The 20,149-nt window shown below is 46.5% G+C and overlaps 1 protein-coding gene across 25 annotated transcripts in view; it reads left to right on the top strand.

The window, feature by feature from the left end:
• CELF2 (CUGBP Elav-like family member 2) overlaps positions 1 to 20,149 on the top strand; it is a 543,991-nt gene that overhangs the window by 362,561 nt on the left and 161,281 nt on the right. The window lies entirely within an intron of this gene.

Raw genomic sequence — 20,149 nt, 5'->3', positions numbered from 1 at the left:
ATGTAATGTAGTCTCTTGCAGTGCATGGTACTCCAGAGGAGCCAGACTACAACTCCCATCATCCCCAGCAGCCGAAGGGATAGTGCAGCATATCTGGAGAGCATCAGGTTCCGGAAGCTGGTGCGATGTGAGATCAGCTTGCTCCTTAGTAGTGAGGGCAGCCGTTAGCCCAGCTGCCCAGGAACTGTGAGGGTGCCCAAGGCTGCAGGGATGGCAGGTGAAGTTTTCCTTTGCATCGCTCCCCCTTCCCATCTCAGATCTCTTCAGCCCTGAGTTTTCTCCCACTGGCAGCACGAGCGAGCACGGCAGCAGCTTATCAACATCTCTTCCTTCTTCCCGGCGTTCATATCGCCGGCAAATGAAGTGAGTCCCCATCACTGTGTTCACAATTAGTAAGCATTTACATCATGCATTCGACATATGATACTTCAGTTCATTTTAGAAGAAGCTGGTCATATAGACCAGACTTGTACTTTCCATATTACCAGCTGAGAGAGCAGTGAGTGATCTTAGCTTAATTAGTCTGCAATCCTATAAATACACTTTCCTGGGAATATATTTATTGGTTGGTTGGTTGGTTTAATTTCTGCACTGCCCAATAGCTGAAGCTCTCTGAGCTGTGAACAACAGTCATTTTATTTTATTCTATAAAATACAGTATAGAATGAAGCAATATCGAATAAACAGTATGCAAATTGAATAACACAACAGTAAAATACAATGTAGAATAAATAAATACAACATCATAAAATTACACTAAGGTAGATTTAAAACCACGTTTTTAAAACTAACCAGTGAAACCAGTCTGCAGAAAAATGGTTTATCAATGCCTCCTCCCCCGTGTGGTACTTGGAGCTGGTGAAAAGATGGCAAGTTCTGAGCGGTCATTGCATAATTTGGGGGCTACCACAGAGAAGGCCCTCTTCCTTGTTGCCACCAATGTACCCCCTTGGAGGTGGCTTTTGATGGAAGGCCTCAGATATTGAGCATAGTGGTTGGAAGAGACCTTCCCCAGCTGTGGTAGTGCTGAAAGGGCAGTGTGGTGTAGTGGTTAAGAGCATGGAACTGGGACTCAGACGATCTGGCTTCTAGTCCCCGCTCAGCCATGGAGCCAACCGGGTGACTTTGGGCCAGTCACAGACTCTCAGCCCAAACTACCTCACAGGGTTGTTGTGAAGTTACGTAACACACCTTCAGTTCCTTGGCAAGGAAAACAAACAGGACTTAAATATGATACTTAATTAAATCTTGTGAAATATGTGAAACTGAGAGTCAGTGACTGGCCTGAATTTACCCACTGAGTTTCATGACCAAATAGCTGGTTCTTTGGAGTCCCACTCCAACATGGTAACCACAATAACACCTTCACAGCTTCTCCATTTCCTCTTCTTCTTCCTTCCACTAGACATTAGCCTTGTATCGTCCCCACAACATGGCCACTTCTTCTGGGATTATTGTGGGAACAGTCAAAAGCTAATGAAAAATGGTTAAAAGCCAATACAAACGGAACATGAGAAACACAGCTTGTTTTAGGTCGGAAATCTGTGCTAAGCCCAAAGTCTCCCGGGGAGCCGCACGACGGAGTGGGGACCAGAGCTGGCTCACGCGAGTCTCGGCCCAGCCTGCGCAACTCTGGTCTCAGAGACGAGGGATTATGCATTATCAGCTACAGCAGAATTCCAGAAAATAGCCAAGTTTCTGGAATCATTTTCCTCTGATAACCATAAAAACCCTGATGTGTTGTCAGGGTGCTTTTCTGCAAAGCAGAAAGATGCTTGTGACTCATTATCTATTGCATTAGCTGGTTCTTCTCATTGTTGTCAAACTCCAGTTACCCTCCCCCTCCTCCCAAATACTGCAAACATCTAAATTTTAAATGAAGTTGTGTAAAGTTTGCTCCATGGCAGAGTTCATGATCGGACTTCTTGTTGTGTGATTATTACCATCTCAGGATGCTGGGAATAGGCTGTGGTGGAAAAGGGAAAGAGAAAGAGAGTGAGCCCTTCCTTTGGGATTTGAAACAGAAACAGAGTGAGTCAGAAGGGGCCTCCCGAGCCATCTAGTCTGACCCCCGGCTCCAGCCGGCTCCGCTCACGACATGCCCACCATGTGCATGTCCACCCTATCCTTGAACACCCTCACCGATGGGGCCTCAGCGACCTCTCGTGGAACACCCACTGCCGTGGCTGGCTTGGAAAGCAACCCCAGGTCTTGCCATAGCACACCTTTTGCTTAGGGCAGGAATGCTTTGTGGCTTCTTCCAGGAAAATTATGCCAGTGGCCATTGATGGACCCACTGAAGCGAGCCTGGGCAACCTTGGGCGGTCTGGGGACCACTTTCAGTCCTGGGGTGATAACCTGCAGGCTGCCCTTCTTCCAGGGCATCGTGGCGCTTCCCGCAGGCTGTCGCCCTTTCGAATGGCTATCAGAAGCACCCACTGACTCTCTCCCACTGACTCTGTGCGTAAATGGCACACATGCCTGGACTTCAGTGCCAGAAGATTTTGTAACAAAAGAACTAACTTCTCCAAGCCACACCTGCCTTCTTCGCAAAATGCCTTTTCTCTGCACATGCCTCTTTATTTCTCTAATGTGCCTCGAGGGACCCCCTTAAAAAGTCAGGAGCCTGGATTTACTGTCATTCTCGCTGCCATAGACAAGCAAATGCTAAATGCTTTCAGATCAGCCATATGCTAGATGAAGAGGCTGGCTCTGTTTTAAAAAAGCAGGCCGGTGTCCCAACACACAAGACTTCCACACGGATCAGAAAATGGCCTGAGAAATCGCCCTGAGCTACAGCGGGGCAAATTTTGCAGAATCTTCCCACCTCCAAAGAGAGGTCCATGATGAGGGTGGGGGCATACTGGCTCCTGTGGCAACCGGCCCAGCGCCCCATCTCTTTGGATGCTGGCCCAGTGGCCAGTGCAATCAGCAGTTCAGCACAGCAAGGCTCCGGCCTCAGGAACAGAGCTTTCTTCCCCCAGCCACCCACCCACCCAACATGAAGGCATCCTTGGCCTCAGCAATGGTAGGATCGTGCCCGGGCTGATTGGCCAGGATGCTGACGTCATTATGAGATCCGCTTGCAAGGAGCACCATTCCTCATGGGGAAGGCCCTTCTAACCAGATGCCAAACTGGACGGTGAAGCCTGAAAGGCACAACAGAGTCAACATGGAAGTGGCCACGTTGTCTTGGCCATTAATGTTCCCCATTTGCCATTTGGGCTGAACCAGAAGATCTGCTGAGCCAAAGGTCCCAAGACAGCAGGGCAAAGGGGGCTGCCATTTGCGGGCAAAGATTTGGGGTGGGGCTCTTTAGTTGTCTCGCAATAATAACTGAAGGCTTTGAATCCATTTGTTCTACTGTTTGAAAAAGAAGCATTTAAAGGTAAATGCTGCTCTGGGCAGCTAGGCCCGTGGCGGAAGCTACTGTTTTCAGTGAGCTCAGCTTCATGAACTCGGAGTGCTCCAGCCACGTTTGGCTCATATTCTTCCTAGCCGCCCCGAGCAGATTTTCCATGTGAAGCAGCAAAATGGACTAAAACTCGACGGCACATTTGATGACTCGAGGTTTGCTATGTATTCTCATGCTCACATGTGCACACACGAAAAATCACTGTCTTCCCCCTCCCCCATTTGCTAAATCCTGCCTTCTCTTGTTGGAAAAAAAGGAGTCCAACAAAACAGGGAAGGGGGACTTTGATTAGCCCCAAATGCAACCCTCGAGAGCATGCATGGCCGGGAGGAAGGAAAAAGATCACTGGTCCTCATTATCCTACTTTTTTCTTTATCATATTGTGGCTGCCTGTGAGTCATAGCGAGGAATTAAAAAGAAATTCACATCCTGGTTATCTTTGCTGCCATTCCTGAATGCATGAACTTGCTGACTACTCATTTCTTGCAAACCAGTGAATATGCATTGCTACTTTGGTGCATAGTTTGGCTTTGGATAGAGAGATAGAGACAAGCATGTTTCTAGCTCTCATGGTCATGTTCTGAGAAGCCAATTAAAACTTCAGGCAAAGGATCAAGGACTCTTTGTCTCCTTCTCAGTTCCTGGATCCTTTTTCTTTGTTCCTGTTTTAGACTTTTCAGATATCACTGTATGCAATTAAAAGTTAACCCATGGAATTCAATGCCATAGTACATGATGGTGGTTACTAACACATGTGGAATCCAAAAGGCATGGGATATATGCATAGAATCTGCCCCTGTTTGTCACAGATGGCAACTTCACATTTTATTTTATTTCATTGGCTTCACCGTTTACAGGACCCACCCTCCTGTCTTCTCCATGCTCTCTATTCCCTTTCTCTACAGTTCCTCTTACGACCTTGAGATGCAGCTGGCACATTTCTTTTCACGCCAGGTGTGATGGAGTGGGAGGACCCAAGTATATTTCCCAGCTCCAAGGTTGGAGCTTTCTTCTGATCTCAGATCTAGGAGTCTAAATGAGGCCACAACCCTCTGGGTATCATCTAGGAACCGTAGGGTTGCTGATTTCCTAATCATGGAGTGGAGAAAATGCACCCAGAAATGCATGCATTTGTGAAAATGCATCACAGGAAGAGAGTCGCTGGTAAAAAGGAATATTGTGAGATTGCATGCAAGCGAGTTATTTTCATAAAAGTTCTCATGTCCAGGACAATAGGAAACAATTTCAATATAATGAATTATTGCTATGAATGAATGATATCCTGGAAGTATCAAATATATCTAATAAGTTAATCATACATTTATTAATTGCAGCAACATATATCTTTCTTAAACAGCAGTCATTTAGCATTTTATGGAATAATGATTATGATTTGGGAAGATCGAATACACTTAGACCTCTATGATCATAGCAATTGATTTTGTATCCATGTGTATTTCTCCAAATTTAAAACCTTTGGGGTGATTTGAACATCGGAAAAAATGAGAAACAGAGATAAAATGGAATCAAGAGATTCATCTGTCCTTCTGTAGGGATGAAAGACGCTTGTATCAATAAGGAGAGATCTTCTGAGCCATTAGTGAAGCTTCTGACTGAAGGAACTTACATCTCCTGTCAAAAACAACGGAGGGCTCCCGTTTTCTCCTCTGCTGTCGTTACCAGCTGCCTTCTCTACCCCCTAACTACAAATGTCCTCCTTCACTTGTTTTCCTGACTTTCTGTGCCGCTGCCAATTCTGGGTGGCAGGAGCTAAAGGCAGAAGCAAAGAAAAACATTTTCCTAGGTGCTTATCAACTTCAGCTCTCTGGAAACAAGAGCAGAAAAAACCCAGCTCCACCATTCTGCAGCCCTAATTTCTGTAAAATGGAACAAGCTTGTACTTAGGTCAAAAAAAGGCAAAATGATTCGTAGAGCTTTTAAGGAGCTGGGCAACTTTCATTATTCCCCCCTTATTTATGTGTTTTTTATTTTCACTTTTAATATTTTTCGTCTTGTAGATGTGGATTTGCAAATGTTAGAATTTAGACTCCTTCTGTCTCTTTTCCTATTGGCCTTTCTCTAAAGTGGGGAGGAATATAGCCATGAATTTAGCAATTTATCAGATGAGGCTTGGCTGATCTGTGCAATTCATGGCTGCAAAAGGTGGGGATGACAAACTGGGAGATTCAGGCTGCCAGTGGCAACGGTTCAGGCCGACCCATGACACGCGGACATGCGCTTCCCAGTACCATTTGTGGGACAGGATGCGGGAAGGTCCTATGTACTCATGTGTTGCTGTGGACTTCCCACGGCCTTCTGGCTGGTTGATTCATTAATCAGGATGCTTAAACAGGTATTATTATTATTTTATTTTATTTTATTTTATTTTATTTTATTTTATTTTTTCTTCTTCAGTTCTCTACTCTCCAGTAGCTGAAGCTCCAGACAATTGAAAACAGCTGGTAAAAACAATACCATGAAATGCCATAATATCTTCCCAAAATACAAACATCGAAAGGCAAATTAAAAGCAGCTAAAATCACAGATGATGAAGTGTAGACCTGTAAAACGCCAGGGATGGGCAATCTCAAGCCCTTGAATTCTCCCCCAACCACGTCTTGGCATGTCTCAGCATAAAGACCTGGGGCAAAAGTTGGCAGTTGGCAGCAGGCAGAGCTCAGTGGGGAGGGTCATAGTGGGGGGGGGCACCACTGAGAAAGCCCTCCCCCTTATTGCTGCCCCACATGGCTGCCTTGGAGGAGCCCCAGATGTGAGAAGTCCCCAGATGCGAGGCTTACTGGCCTCTGCTTTGCCCTTTTGCTTTTATGTTCTAGCTAGGGGTGGGCAACTTAGAAAGGGAGGAACAGAGCGAGTCAGAAGGGGCCTCCTGGGCCATCTAGTCTGACCCCCGGCTCCAGCCACCTCCGCTCACAACATGCATGTCCAGCCTATCCTTGAACACCCGCACCGATGGGGCCTCACCCACCTCCCCTGGAAGTCCATTCCACACCCTCGGGGTCCTGACTGTCAGGAAGTGCTTCCTGGCATCCAAATTGAACCTTGGCTCCCTGAGCTTTGCTCCGTCGGAGCACGTCCTTATAGCTGGGCAGATGTTTTGATTGACAAAACTTGCACGTCGCAGCAATTCGACTATTGCACTAGGACCTGAAGGAAGTATTATAGTCCCTACTCAGCTATGAAGCACACTAGGTGGCTTTGGGCCAGTCTCTGATGCTAGTGCAGCCTACCTCGCAGGGTTGTTGTGAGACGTAATGGGAATTGTGTGCTAAAACATCTGGAAGGCCACAAGTTGCCATCCCTGTTCTAGAATTAACAGAACCGCAGAAAATGTGCTCTCTTTTTGCAGACAAATGTACGTGCAGAATTAAACACGAGAACCTGCTTTAACTCGAAAGCTTCCCAATGTCTTTGTCCGTGGTAGAAAGCTATGGGCAAGTACCAAAACCTTCAGCTCCCTCCCCTGCGAGCTTCCACGGTGGTGGGAAAGAAGCGTTTTGAGAAATACGATTTTGAGCTTGAAAAGAACAGTGGGAGGGGCTCAAAGCGCTCTCCTTTGCCTCTTTTCTTTCACTCGTATGTGATTGCCCAACTGGGGGTTTTAAACATGCAGAGAGAAGAAATCAGAGAACTTAACACACATGTTGTTTAAGCCTAAGTCACGGAGGGTTGCAACCCACGGAGACACGGAAATCAAGAGAAACAGGGAGTAGAGAAGGGGTGGGGAGCCTTTGTCATCGTTTCCATGCAAGGATTGAGTTTTGCAAGCAGCTGATTCTGACCTCTGCGAAAAGCAAATGTTTCCTCCCACCCACCCACCCACCCTCGGCAACCATCGAAGAAAGAGAAGGGGAGAGAGGAAGAGAGAGAGGTGAGAAAGGGCTGGTTCCAGCCACAGCTTGCTTGGGTTGTATCCACTTCGCATAGGAACATACATAGCACATCCTATCCCATGATCATGGGTACATCCTGTTGGGTCAAGGGCAATGTAGCTGTATATCCACACCTGGTTTCCTTCTGCACTATTGTCGAGCTATGAATAGTGCTGCGCCCCAACCCCGAAATCATTTCAACACCATGGATAGCCCCGTTCGAGTCCAGACCAAAGTCTGGAGAAAATGCACTGACATTGAAGACATTTCCGGGGTGGGTCTAAGATTACTGTCAGAGTCTGAGATTGTGCAGGTAGCCAGTATGTCTGCCTGCTTCCCTCTGCCAGGTAGTAAGGAGAATTTTCCCTTCCACCAGGACAACTTTGCTCACGCATCTGCTCCTGCGTGTCTCTGTCTGGCCTACCCTCCCTAGCAGAACAGATTTGTCCCAGCAATACTGGGGTTAAATTCTTGATCTTCCCAAGCATGGTGAGGTAGGGTGCAGGGGAACAAGTAGAGGATGGCATCCCAGCTGCACCCTGCCTGTTTCACAGTTGCCAAGGCGAGAGATCGATTGTCGACATCTTCAAGCCAACTGCACATACTTGCACAAAAGAATATGTGCAAAACAAACCTGTTGAATGAAGGTTTTTCGTCTTACTACCCTTGTCCTTCACTCGTGCTCGCATCCTCCGTGCCTGTCTGTGACAGAAGGGGAAGATCGAAAAGATGGGGCTTCTTTCTTTGTTTCGCTCCTCCTCCTCCTCCTTTCTTATTTGCTTTTGTTTGCAATGCATAAACGGTCATTGCATTCAGTCATCCTGGAGTTCTCTCTTCATACTGGACTCTCTGCTTCATCATAGCTCCTGTCCTGCGCTACTCTTTCTACCCAAGGTTTACCTTTCCCATTTTGTGATTTCCCAGTCTGAACATCAGATGCGTGTGAAGCGCGTTTCCCTCCAGTTCTTGGCTTTGTCTCTGTGATGTCTCGGAACATCAGAAACATTATGCTCACAAACAGAACAGAGCAGTCACATCATTGCTAAAATGTGTATTTAAATCATTGCAGTGCAAGTAGAATGTGGATTGTGGCAGGAGAAGATCAGGGACTGGGAGCTTGGCAGCTGCGGGAAAGAAAGCTGAGGAGGTAGGAGCGAGAGGAAGCAAACCCCAAAAGTGCCCAGGATCCCGAAAGATGGCCTCTAGCAGTGGGACTGGCCGCCTACTCGATGTGAGTCCCCTCCCAAAATGCTTAGCAGCATGCAAAACCGGAGGTGCAGTTGCCTTAAGGAGCCAGGGCAGCTTCGCCTGCTGGCATGAGTCTTCTGGCTCTTCTCTGGCCGCCGTTGCCCACAGAGGAAAGGGCCTCTTCTGCAATGACCTCTTTACCTGTCGTCTGTAGAATGCCCTTCCCAGCAAGAAAGATCCACCTGGTGTCTTCAGTGCATGTGTTTGGACGCCCGGCCAAGAGCTTCATCCTCCAGCAAGCATTTCATGTTTTCCTCTGTTGCTCTCCTTATTAATTTTACTTGTGGATCCTTATTTTGATTCTTTTCTGCTGCTTTTTTTTTTTTTTTTGGCTAGGTTGTGTTGTGGTTGTGGTTGTGGTTGTGGTGGCACTGGTGGTGGAGCAGGACGTTTTATGACAGTAAATTGACCTGAGGGCATTTGCTAATGCCCAGCCACTGGAGATGGATGCGAAACGAAAGTAAAAGCAAGCAGCTCCCTAACACAGGGATCAGTCCCATGGACCAGCAGTGAACAGAGCTTCCAAAAATCAATTCCCATTTACCCCAGGATCCCAGTTTAGTGGGTATGTTATTGTAGTTTGTATTAAACAGTTGGCAGTCAGGAATCCTTCTTATCTACTGCAAATCACTCAGAGATTTACCTGTCCTTGTTCTGGAGCTGCTAATGCTTGCTCCGTTGTTTGTTCAGCCACCTGCTGGATTTTTCTTCAGTCCCCGGTGTCTGTCCTGCCCTCGAGCCGACCGGCTTCCTAATGCCAGGTATCACAGCATCCTTTGACTGATGGAGTTTGAAGCCAGGTAGATCAGAAAGAGTGAATTGGAATAAGGAGAGGTTGCAGGTCAGGCTGGTGACTGGAGCCGTACAGCAATCGGCATTGGAGGTCGATACTATTTCACGCTCTCAGTAAATTACTTTTGTAAGAAAGTACCACTAATGTGTAATGCAGGTTTATGGCTAAAACGAGATGGGTTGCAGAAGGGAAGACTCCGAGATGCAGAGGAATGCGTTCACCTTAGCGCAGGGTAGAAATGACCTTTGGACGGGAGTGAGAATAAATTTGAGGTTTTGAGTCCAAGGATGCGTTGAAGATGTTCTTCAGATTACGGAGCCTCTAATGTCATGTAAAGACATGGCAAGGCTAGAATAATGTGCCGAGTGAGCTGAAATATATTCAGGACTAGGCGCTTTGAACCTTCAAGAATAGGCGAATACACGCAGTAGGACACTTCTCTCCAGTCACGTTCGCCCTGCTGTTTCCAGCATTTGGTTTCATTGAAGAACGGGGTGGAGGGAAGAATCGCAGGAAGTGTCGGTGGGACAGCAGGCCTGAATCTGGCGAGTTTAAAGCAGGTTTGCTAGGGAAAGGCCTTGCAGCAGCTGCTTAAAGAAAGTTCAGACTGGGAGGAAATGCAGGCTTGTACATACCTTGGGATAGTAGTGGGGATAGAACAGAACATTCAGAAATGTTCAGGGAGCAAGAACAGGAGCCTGTGTGCTCTTTTGATTCTTTTTTAAACACTTACTCCTGTGATAGTGAAACAGCAAGAGTTTGTATGGGTCTCTTTTCCATGGAATGCTAGTTTCTTTCTAGAAGTTGTGCAAATTTTTATGGAGGAGTTCTGAGTCAAAGTTACTCCATCTGTCCTTTAAGTGATATAAGCCAGACAGGGGTTTGTTGCCTTAAACTGGCAACAGTCCGGTGCAAGAAAAGCAAACTCTGCAAATACAGGTGCAGGAATTGTGCATTTTTTGCATAGTGTTTGGGTAGTGACAGGTCATACAGATGCATGATTTCTCCCAGCCTCAGTTTTCTATCTGCAGTAAGGGCATAATGATAATGACCTACCTCAACAGGGTAGTATATGAAGCTTTGGGGCACTTAAAATGTGCTCTGTAAAGACACAAAGTTAGTCTTTATACATTCAGGAACATCTGATAAAAAGACGCAGCCCAGAACTTTAAATTTAAGCACACTGAGAAATATATTTCTAGGGAAAACAAGGAGAAACTTTCCAATGAAAATTACTTCAAAGCACATGCAAGGCTGAGATATTGGCTCCCACTCAGTTCGACCTGAACTAAAATGCAGGCCTGAAACTTCTCCTTCATTTTTGACCAAATTTGTAAATTCAGATCATTTAGAAAATGTGCATTTCAAAGTAAGCATCAAATTGTTCAAGCACAAGTGCATATTCAGGAACTCTTGCAACTGTTTTGAAAGAAAGTGCTCCTTTGGGAAAAGGGGAAACAGACTTGCCCATCCTTAAATGTGGCGCAACAAGAGAAAAAGGCCTGCAAGAGCTCTAGCTGTTGACTTGGGAGGTAAGCTCCTTAACTCCACTCCGACATTGCTACTTCAGGTGTCCGTCATACCCTGTGGATTCCCTACTTGTGCTCCATACGGGACGGCACTGACTGTTCCACAAAACCATTTTTCACAATCATTTTATCATGAATGAGATCTTCTTCAAGGAACTGGGCCATGCATATTTTTTAAAGAATTCTTTGGGGGAAAGAGTTCATAAATCAGAATATTTCTAGCTTTCCCCTGCACCTCATTATTGCCTCATCTGTGCCCATGAGTACGAAGTTTTAAGTGGGTTGTGTCAGTATTTGACATCGGAGATTAAACTCAGTGGAGCATAAATGTATGATGATTTGAAAGGAGTGAGAACTGCCGTCTCATACATCACGGCTTTGATTTTAAATAACTGATGTTGTTTAGAGAGTGGCGGTGGCTTATACGAAAGTAAAATTAACTATAAAGGGAAGGATATTTGTTTACATAATAAGCTGCTCTTTAGCAGAATTAACACTGAATGACTTATATTTGAAAGAATAAATGAACTGCAAATTCCACTGGAAAGTGCTGGATGGCATGTTTCACTTGTGTTCTTGTTAACGAGCCCACCCAATTAGTGATCTCTAGGACAGATACCATAGATCCATGATTAAATTTTTAATTACTTTTAAGCCATAAAGCAGAGATGCAAACAATTGTACATGGTAATTTAGAATAAACAACAGCCGGAATGATGTGTGTTGCGCGGAAGAATAACCCACGCTGTATAACCACTGTCCCCTCCGGATGAAGGTTTGAAATGACAAAATTAAAGAAAAGACTCGTGCAAATGTGACATGCAGCCAGCTAAGAAACTGGACTGAGGGAGAATGTGAACAAGGCTGGAAAGAACCTAACTTGGGATGCGCTGAACTCGGCCACTTTAAAGGGTGGGATGCTAGTTGAGTTAAAATAGTACCTTTGAGAAATGTTTTCTAGAAGGACCTTAAAGGTTAGCAAAGCTACAATCTGCTGCTGGTTTGACACTGCTTTTCTCTGATTGAGGATAATTGTTAACAAGCAGGGATCAAGTAGTGAACGTGAAGATGTTAGAACCCCATACAGAGAACCAGAATGGTGCTGAGACCAATGACAGCAAACAAGATCAAGATTTCTAGTGGTCCCAGAGGTGGCCCTCACTCAGTAGTGGTCACTGAGGGCAAATAAAGCCTATGCAGAGTGACGACAATGCTTCTTAAACTTTAATATTGTTCTAGATGGGGCTGCACTCCCCTTGGAGGAGGTTATAGATTGGGGGTGCTCCCTGAGCATGTTTATCACTTGAGGCTCAGGTGACTTCAGTGGCTTGGAGTGCCTTCTGCCAGCTTTGGCCAGTAGCTCAGCTCCATTCTATCTGGACAGAGATAGCCTGCTCTCAGTAATCTATGCTCTGCTGATCTCTAAGCTAGACTACTGCAATGCACCTACATGGGGCTGCCCTGGAAGACTGTTCAGAAGCTGCAGCTTATGCAAAATCTGGCAGCCCAACTAATAACAGGAATCAGACAATTTGATCACATAATCCCAGTTCTGCCCACTGGCACTGGCTACCTATATGCCTCTGAGCCCAATTCAAGGTTCTAGTTTTAACCTATAAAGGTTTACATGGCTTGGGACCACCATACCTGATAGAATGCCTATCCCAGCCTTCATCCACCCAAACACTATGATCAGGCTGTGGAGTCTACCTCTGACTGCCACCTCTGAGGGAGCCTTGGATCGTGGCAACGAAGAGAAGGTCCTTTTCAGTGGTGGCCCGGTAGTTATAGAATGAGCTCCTCACTGAGGCGTGCCTGGCACCAATTTTACTATCTTTCTGGCCCCAGGTAAAAACTGTCCTCAACTGCAAGGCATTCAGTTTGTCTGCTAGTTGTTAAACAGGTCTAAACATTTTCTTCTAGTTATTATATTTTTAAAATCAGTTTTACATTTGGTTTTAACTTTTGTATGGCAAATGTTTTATGATGTTCTAATATTTTTATGTGGTGTATTTTATACTGTATTTAATGTGCTCTTTTGAACTGCCCAGAGAGTTTTGGCTGCTGGGCAGTACAGAAATTAAATAAATAGATATACCAGTAATATTAATATTAATACTATTTTAACATTCCAGTAATTCTCAAAATTCACTAAGGAGGGGGATGCCTTTCAGTCTCTCTCTCTCACGCACGTGTGTTTGTACACACACACACACACACACCTAGTTCAACCCTAAAGAGCCAACATTCCTGAGGACTAGAAGCAAGCTTATTGTATTCATTTTCCCCCCACTCTCTCTTTAACACATGCACCCCATTGTGCTTGTACATTATGAAATAAGACAAATATTAGTACACTCCCCATCTTCTTCCGCTACCAGCTGGAAGTCCTGCTTTTCAACTACTTATTCCCCTTGTAATTTCCTCTCCATTTAATGTCAGGATACAGCAAGAGCTTTCCTTTCTCTGTTTGCAGATCACGAGATATAAAATTATTGTTGTTTCAAGTTGGACAGCATTAACCTGAGTGGTTCCACAGGGCCCTCCGTTTCTGCAGCAAAGCATTATGCGTCATCTCTAGTTCAATTAGATTTTTTTGCCCCCTCTGTGTCAGTTTTAATTCACTCTGCTTGAAGGTGTGGGAAACTCCGCATGGAGGCATCTCTCCCTCCCCTCCTCTGAAAGCTGGTGGTAAACTGAGGTCTTCCGCAGTTTGTGTTCAGCGGCTTAATGTACTGTATGCCGTCCTATTCATTCCTGGCTGTGCTCTCAACATAAGCCATAGCATTTGAAATTTCTTGGGTGAAGGGGCAGGAAATCTCATCGTGTTCCGCAGAGGGTAGGCAAGGAAGAAGGAGAAATGTAAGGGCAGTAAAATCAGAAATAGCAGCCCTCCTGCTTGCTTGCATCAGGCCTCTTCACATTATCGAGTCCAAGGAGTTCAGTATGATATTCCAGGGAAAGCCGTATGAGGCGAGACTGGGGGAACTGGGTCTTTGCAGTCTGGAGAAGAGGAGACTCCGAGGGGATCTGCTGGTGTTGTATAGGTGCATGAGGGGGTGTCACATGGAGGTGGGTAGAGACCTGTTTTCCCCTGCAGAGGAGGGCAGGATGCGCTCCAAAGGAGCAAAGCTCAAGGAACCAAGGTTCAGTTTGGATGCCAGGAAGCATTTCCTGACAGTTGGGACCCCGAGGGTGTGGAATGGGCTTCCACGGGAGGTGGCTGAAGCCCCTTCGGTGAGGGTGTTCAAGGATAGGCTGGACATGCACAGGGTGGGCATGTTGTAAGCAGAGCTTGCTGGAGCCGGGGGTCAGACTAGATGTCCTGGGAGGCCCCTTCTGACTTGCTTAGTTTCTATGTTTCTATATTATCTGGTTTGCCAGTGCAAGGGCATTTCCGATCATCATCATCATCATCATCCCTCTTGTGCCCAAGAGCTGGAGCTTTCTGGGCAATTTACAACGGTAAAACAGATAAAATACCATATTTTTTCCAAAATACAAGCATTTAAAGGCAAATTTAAAACCGCTAAAATAAGCGATGAAGAGTCAGAAAACACCAAGGATGGTGTTGTGGCGAACAGCCCGGTATGTAAACAATCCACACATTCTAGAGCAACAAAACTCAAGTCCTTTAATGCTAATTGTCTACAAGATTTACAACTCTATAGATAAGTTCCCTAATAGCGGTCCTTGCTAAGCAGTTGTTAACTCTCTAATGGCTTCTCTTCCCAAGCCCATGTGGGATCACTCTCCTAAGTCACGCCTTTCCTCCCTCTTACGTAATAAACTTTGCCGCTGTTCATAACTGTGTAAAAAACGTCTGTTTTCGGCTTTTGAGAAATCCACGACACCTGTTGTGTCTTCTGTTTCCGGCTCAGGGAGATCAGCATCGGGGGGGGGGGGGGGGAGAGGCAGTTTGCTCTGCCTCCTTCTGAGTAGAGCTTGCAGCTTCCTCTTTCTCGGGACTCTCTGTCTCTGGTAAAGGTCCAGGCGTTTGCTCAACGCGCTGGGGCTCAGGGGAAGACGCAGCAGCTGGCTCGGCCGTCCCTGCGTTGGGTTGTGGAGTCGGCTCTTGGGCACTGGGTGTCAAGTGCAAGGTCTCCTCATGAGTCACTGTTTCTGCTGGGGCTTCATGCACGACAGATGGGTAATCTACTGAAGCCCTTGAATATCCATGTATGTCTTTAAATCCTCAGCATAAAGACCTGTCTTAACCGGGGTCCCAAGAGATGATAAGGTTGGCACCAGGCAAGCCGCAGTGGGAAGTGGGGGGGTCACCACTGAGAAAGCCCTCCCCCGTATTGCGGCTCTGTGGGTCTCCCTCGGAGTTGGCACGTGAAGGAAGGCCCCAGATGTTGTGCACAGCGTCTGTTGGACTGCGGTTGGGAGAGGCATTCCGTCAAGTGTTGTGGCCTTGGCGGAAAGCAGCATCTTGAACTGCGCTTGAAGCACACAATTAGGCCCTGCAAGTGGGCCAGAGCGGCTCTTATATGTTCCAACCTATGTGTCCCAGTCTGGCTGCCAGTCGAAAGGTCGCAAGATAAAACTCTGGAAGGTTGCCTTAGGCTTTTGCCCGCTGGAGCCCTCAGTTCCCTAGTAGAAGCTGCCAGCCCATTAGGACAGAGCCCAAGGATCAAACTGCACTTTGGAGAAGCTTTGGGGGGTTCGTTCTAGTGTTCAGCAGAAGGGGCAAAACCAAAGTAGCCATCTGGACAGCCATTGGAGAAGGACGGCTTAGCTTGGAGTCCTGAGCAGGAGGTTGGCCTGATGGCCCTCTGGCCCCTTCCAGCTCTACTTTTCTGTGTCTCTGTGAAAGTGCCAGCACACGCTAACCTATCTTCCTGCCAGTAGCTAAGGGCAGGCGCACTTCAAGCTCTTAGAGCGGAAACCAGGAAGCCCCCTAACCATCCATGCCTGGGGAAGAGTGGTGAAGTCAGGGGCATGGCCAGCTGTCCCTGTCCCTGTAAGACCAGCTAGGGACCTCTGACAAACTACCGGTGGACATGATGTGGTCTTGTATGCTCGGGAGACCACATAATGCCTGAGGAGGTCGGCTTTCTGGTTTGATGTGTCTCCAAACCAAGGCCTGGTGGTGAGAATAGGAAATCACTCTAGGGGAGGTCTCAGTTGGAATGGAGACGGAGAACCTGGTCTCCTTGTATATCCTGACGTGTGGAAAGACACCGGGTCACCCCTGGAGGGCTTCCTGCAAGTTCAAGTCTGGACAACATATGTGCCGGTGCAGGATCTTTGGCGTGGGTGATGAATGTTGAAAGCACCCGTCACGGAACGGTCAGAAGCAGGACCGAGGTGGGCACGGACCCCCTTCGCCGGGTGCTAGTGCAGCTCCAGCCCATGTTCTTTCCCTTTATTACCCTCTCCGAATGTTGCACCTCAGAGAAAGGAGGAGCGTTCCAGCCAGCCTTTCCCCAGCACCCACTCGGCCGCCTGTGCTTTTGTGTAGCCCCTCACCACTCCAAGCAGATTGCTAGGCCGACTCACAAATACACCCCTGTTTCCACTTTCTTCGGGCAAAACAAAGCAGATCCTTTCTTCAAGGATGTGCTGATTAGGCTGTTGTTCCACTGCTTTACACTGTGATCACTTCATTGTTTTGAGACTTACAATGGCTTTGAAAAGCCTACCAAATTTCTGTAGGGAAAATACTGCAAAGCTCTCCGACACGCTGAACTGCATTATGGCTGCTGTTGTCCCCTGTTTTTGCAACTGCTGTTACATAGGGATTATGGATGCAAAAGCCAAGTTCCACTCCCAAGTAAATTTGCGCTGCACATCAAATAACACATGCGCTTGGGAGGCTGCATGGTGGTGGCCGTTCCGTGTGCACCGAGAGATGCATGCATTTGCTAGAAAGAGGGTCAAAAAGAGACTTGGGAATCTGCATGACAGCCAGCATAACCTAGTTTGCCTGTAATCTGAAATATGCGAAGAAAGAAGAAGGAGAGGATGTGCTTATTGGCTTCTGATGTCATCGTGACCTTTATCATTCACCAAGTAAGCCAGTTAGGAGGCAGAGCATTTAAGGAGACCTGCAGAAAAGGTTCCAAATTTGCCCACGCCGTTAAATATCATTTCCAAATAGTTCCAATTGCAAAAGCCATCATTTAGGGATGATTAATTAAGTACTAAGATTAAATTCTGGATGGCTGCCTTGTGCTTTTTTCTACTCAGTAAAAAATCCCTCCGTTTAAGAATGTAGTTCTTCATCGGGAGGGGAAAGGCGAAGTTTCTTTAGAACAAAGGTGTTTTATTTGTTGCTTTTTGGGCACTGTGTTCACTGAGCATGCCACATCATGAGATAAATAACAACATTGCCTCCTTCCTCCTATCTATTAAAGTAATTAAATGCTGCATTTATGGAGGAGAGGTGAAAAAACACAGCACATATAAAGACAGAATGTTTTCTAATGAAGGCTTTGTTTTCGAATGGAGGCAATTCTCTCCTTGAAGTGCTAAACCGAAGAAATGTTTTCTGAACTGCTTCTACTTCTTAGCTGGGATAGCATTTTAAAGATCGCTTTCATCCCAATCTTCTAATATTTTAATGATCTCAGTTTTTCCCTCCTCGCTTTCCCCACCTTGGCTTATAAAATTCTTATACATTCATAAGGCATTAGGGTAAAACTCCAAGGGACAGTCTAATCTTATAGAGCCATTTATCAGAATTGGGTCTGCTTCTCTTAAAATACAACATTCCAAGCTCAGACACTGAAGGTGAGCTTGAAGAGGAGGAGGAGGGTTGGAATGTGTTACTCATTAATGACCCCAGGTTAATGAGCGAGATTAGCCAAGCCTGCCTTGGGTTTGAGGGGAAGGGGTGAGTTCATCAACCCAGTGGCTCATCATCAAGCCAGATGAGCACACCCATTAAGTAATATCCACTGTTCCCATCATCTGTCTCATAAGCAGCATGAACCTTCCTGAGGGGGGAGTCAGACCCTTTTGGAGGAGAAGGGTGGAGGTGGATTCATTCGAATCAACTCCTGACACTGGCAAGAGCTAACTCTGCCTATCCAAGGGATCACTTCTTTGATGGATGCTACTTCTTAACAGCATACTTATTACTTACTCTGTATTGCAAAGCCAGCCCCAACTGTCCACAAAGGTCCCTGAAGGACTATATTTGAGAAGCCTTCACCTTGATCTGCTGGAAAGGGAAAATGGGAGAGATGTGCTCACAGCAACGTCTCTTTGTGTATATGTATCTGGTGGCCTCCGTAATATTTAAATCAGTACATTGTACATCAATGTACTGACTGACGTACATTAAATATACATCAGTATATTTAAGACAGTACATTGAATTCTGATACATGTTATCTAAGGGCACATCTTGGAGTTCAGCGCAGTATCTTGTTTAAATAGAATTGCACGCTATCTTATTTAAATGTAAATGGACACGACACTTTCACTTTACACAAGTTAAAATATATTGAAGCTATTAATGGCATAAACTGAAAGATAGCCACATGGATTCTTTTAAAGAAGAGCAACATTTCCCTCTCTTGCAATGTTATATTCTCACATGTGGCATGCGCTCAGTGTAGGAAAGACGCTGCTTCAGAGAAGAGGGGAATACAGGGTCCCAATACCTTAAGTGCTGGCATTCAATATACACTATTTCAAGGTACTTGCTTTTGATCATTTGCCGGTTCATAGATGTTGCAGAAGCCTGTGCTGAATTTAGAAGCAAAAGCTCTTCACCCGGTTTGCCAAGATAGGAATGTGTGACTCTGCCCTTGTAGCAGGCAAACCAGTTTGTCCATTGAGCCTCATTTTCTCTACTCGGGCTGGCAGCGATTCCCCGGGACCTCATGGAGGGCTCTTCCTATCCATGCTTGATCCTTGTAATGGGAGATACCTGGGAAGGGCAGGTAATGTAAGCTGATAGGAAGGACATGGATGCTTTCAAAGGATGGTGCTGGAGGAGAGCTTTTCAATCTGAGCAATGGTGGGTTCTAGACCAAATCGAGCCAGAATGTACCCTAGAAACTAAAATGACAAAACTGAGGCTGCTGTACTTTGGGCACATCATAACAAGGCAAAACCCTCTGGACAAGACCATCATGCTAGGGAGAGTTGAAGGCAGAAGAAGAGGAAGACCTAAGATGAGATGGATTTTCTCCCATAAAAGAAGCCACGGCCTGGCATTTCCAAGAGCTGAGCAGAATTGTGACGGACAGGACATTTTGGAGAGCTTTCATTCATGGGGTCGCCATAAGTCAACGACAATTTGATGGCACATAAGACTTGGGAACAAACCTCACACCTCCCACATGCAAAGCACATGTGCTGCCGTTAGCCAACTGCAAGGAAACCTCTTTGGTGGGAAACTTGCTGGCTTTTCGGCTTCCCAGACTCAGGACCACCTTGCAGAATCTGAATTTTTGGCGAGCGCTGCCAGGGTTTGCACTGCACAAGCCACTGGTGGCTGCAGAAGATTCCTGGATGTGCAGCCAGGTCTCTGTACACACCTGCAGACTTCTTCCAGGTTTGGCTCTCTTCCTTATCGAGAGATGAGTGCTGGAAGAAATCCAACGGGCAGGTGCACACCTGGTTCTAGAGAGACTGAGCATCTCCCTGGCTACTGCTAAGCTATGGGCCCTCTCCAGTGTTTAATTCGATGCTTTTATAGGCATGTTTGTTCACATACGCACATTTTTGGAATGGCCACGGATATTCTATACAGGAGCAACAGGTCAGGTAGAGCGGAAGAGTTTCAGCGGGTATGTAAGGCATTTAGAAACTGAGTTGAGATTTCTTTTGGACCAAGTGTGTTGCCTGTGACAAACATACAGGCTGCCCTTGAACTACAGTAGAAGCAGGCTGGTCACACTTGAAACAGAGAGACTTGTACCGTGGCTTCTAAGCAGCAAGCCGGAGAAATGCCAGAGGTGCCGAGGAGCCTCCAATTCAAGTGATTCCTTCCTTTGGGTTGACGCTCTTGAGCATCTGCCAAGTAAAGACAGGACAGCAGTGGACCCTGCGTGGCGCTTGGGCACACGTGAGGACTGACTCCTGCACACACACACACACACACACACACACACACACACACACTTAGGAGACGCAACCTGTCCCCTGATGGTAGCCATTGCGAGACTGCCCCACCTTTTCCAGTGCATCACTGCCAGGGCTGGACTTCGGGGCACGAGTTCCGCACCTTCTGCCCCAGAGCAGTGATCAGTGGAGAGGGGTGGTCCCCAAAATGCTGGCTTGGCCTTCCCACTTGGCTTTCTCCGTGGGGAAA

This window comes from Varanus komodoensis, unplaced genomic scaffold, assembly GCF_004798865.1.
Source record: "Varanus komodoensis strain SLA01 unplaced genomic scaffold, ASM479886v1 scaffold1, whole genome shotgun sequence".
Taxonomy (NCBI): domain Eukaryota; kingdom Metazoa; phylum Chordata; class Lepidosauria; order Squamata; family Varanidae; genus Varanus; species Varanus komodoensis.
The sequence above is the reverse complement of the archived record's forward strand: the minus strand, read 5'-3'. Positions and strand labels throughout refer to the sequence as shown.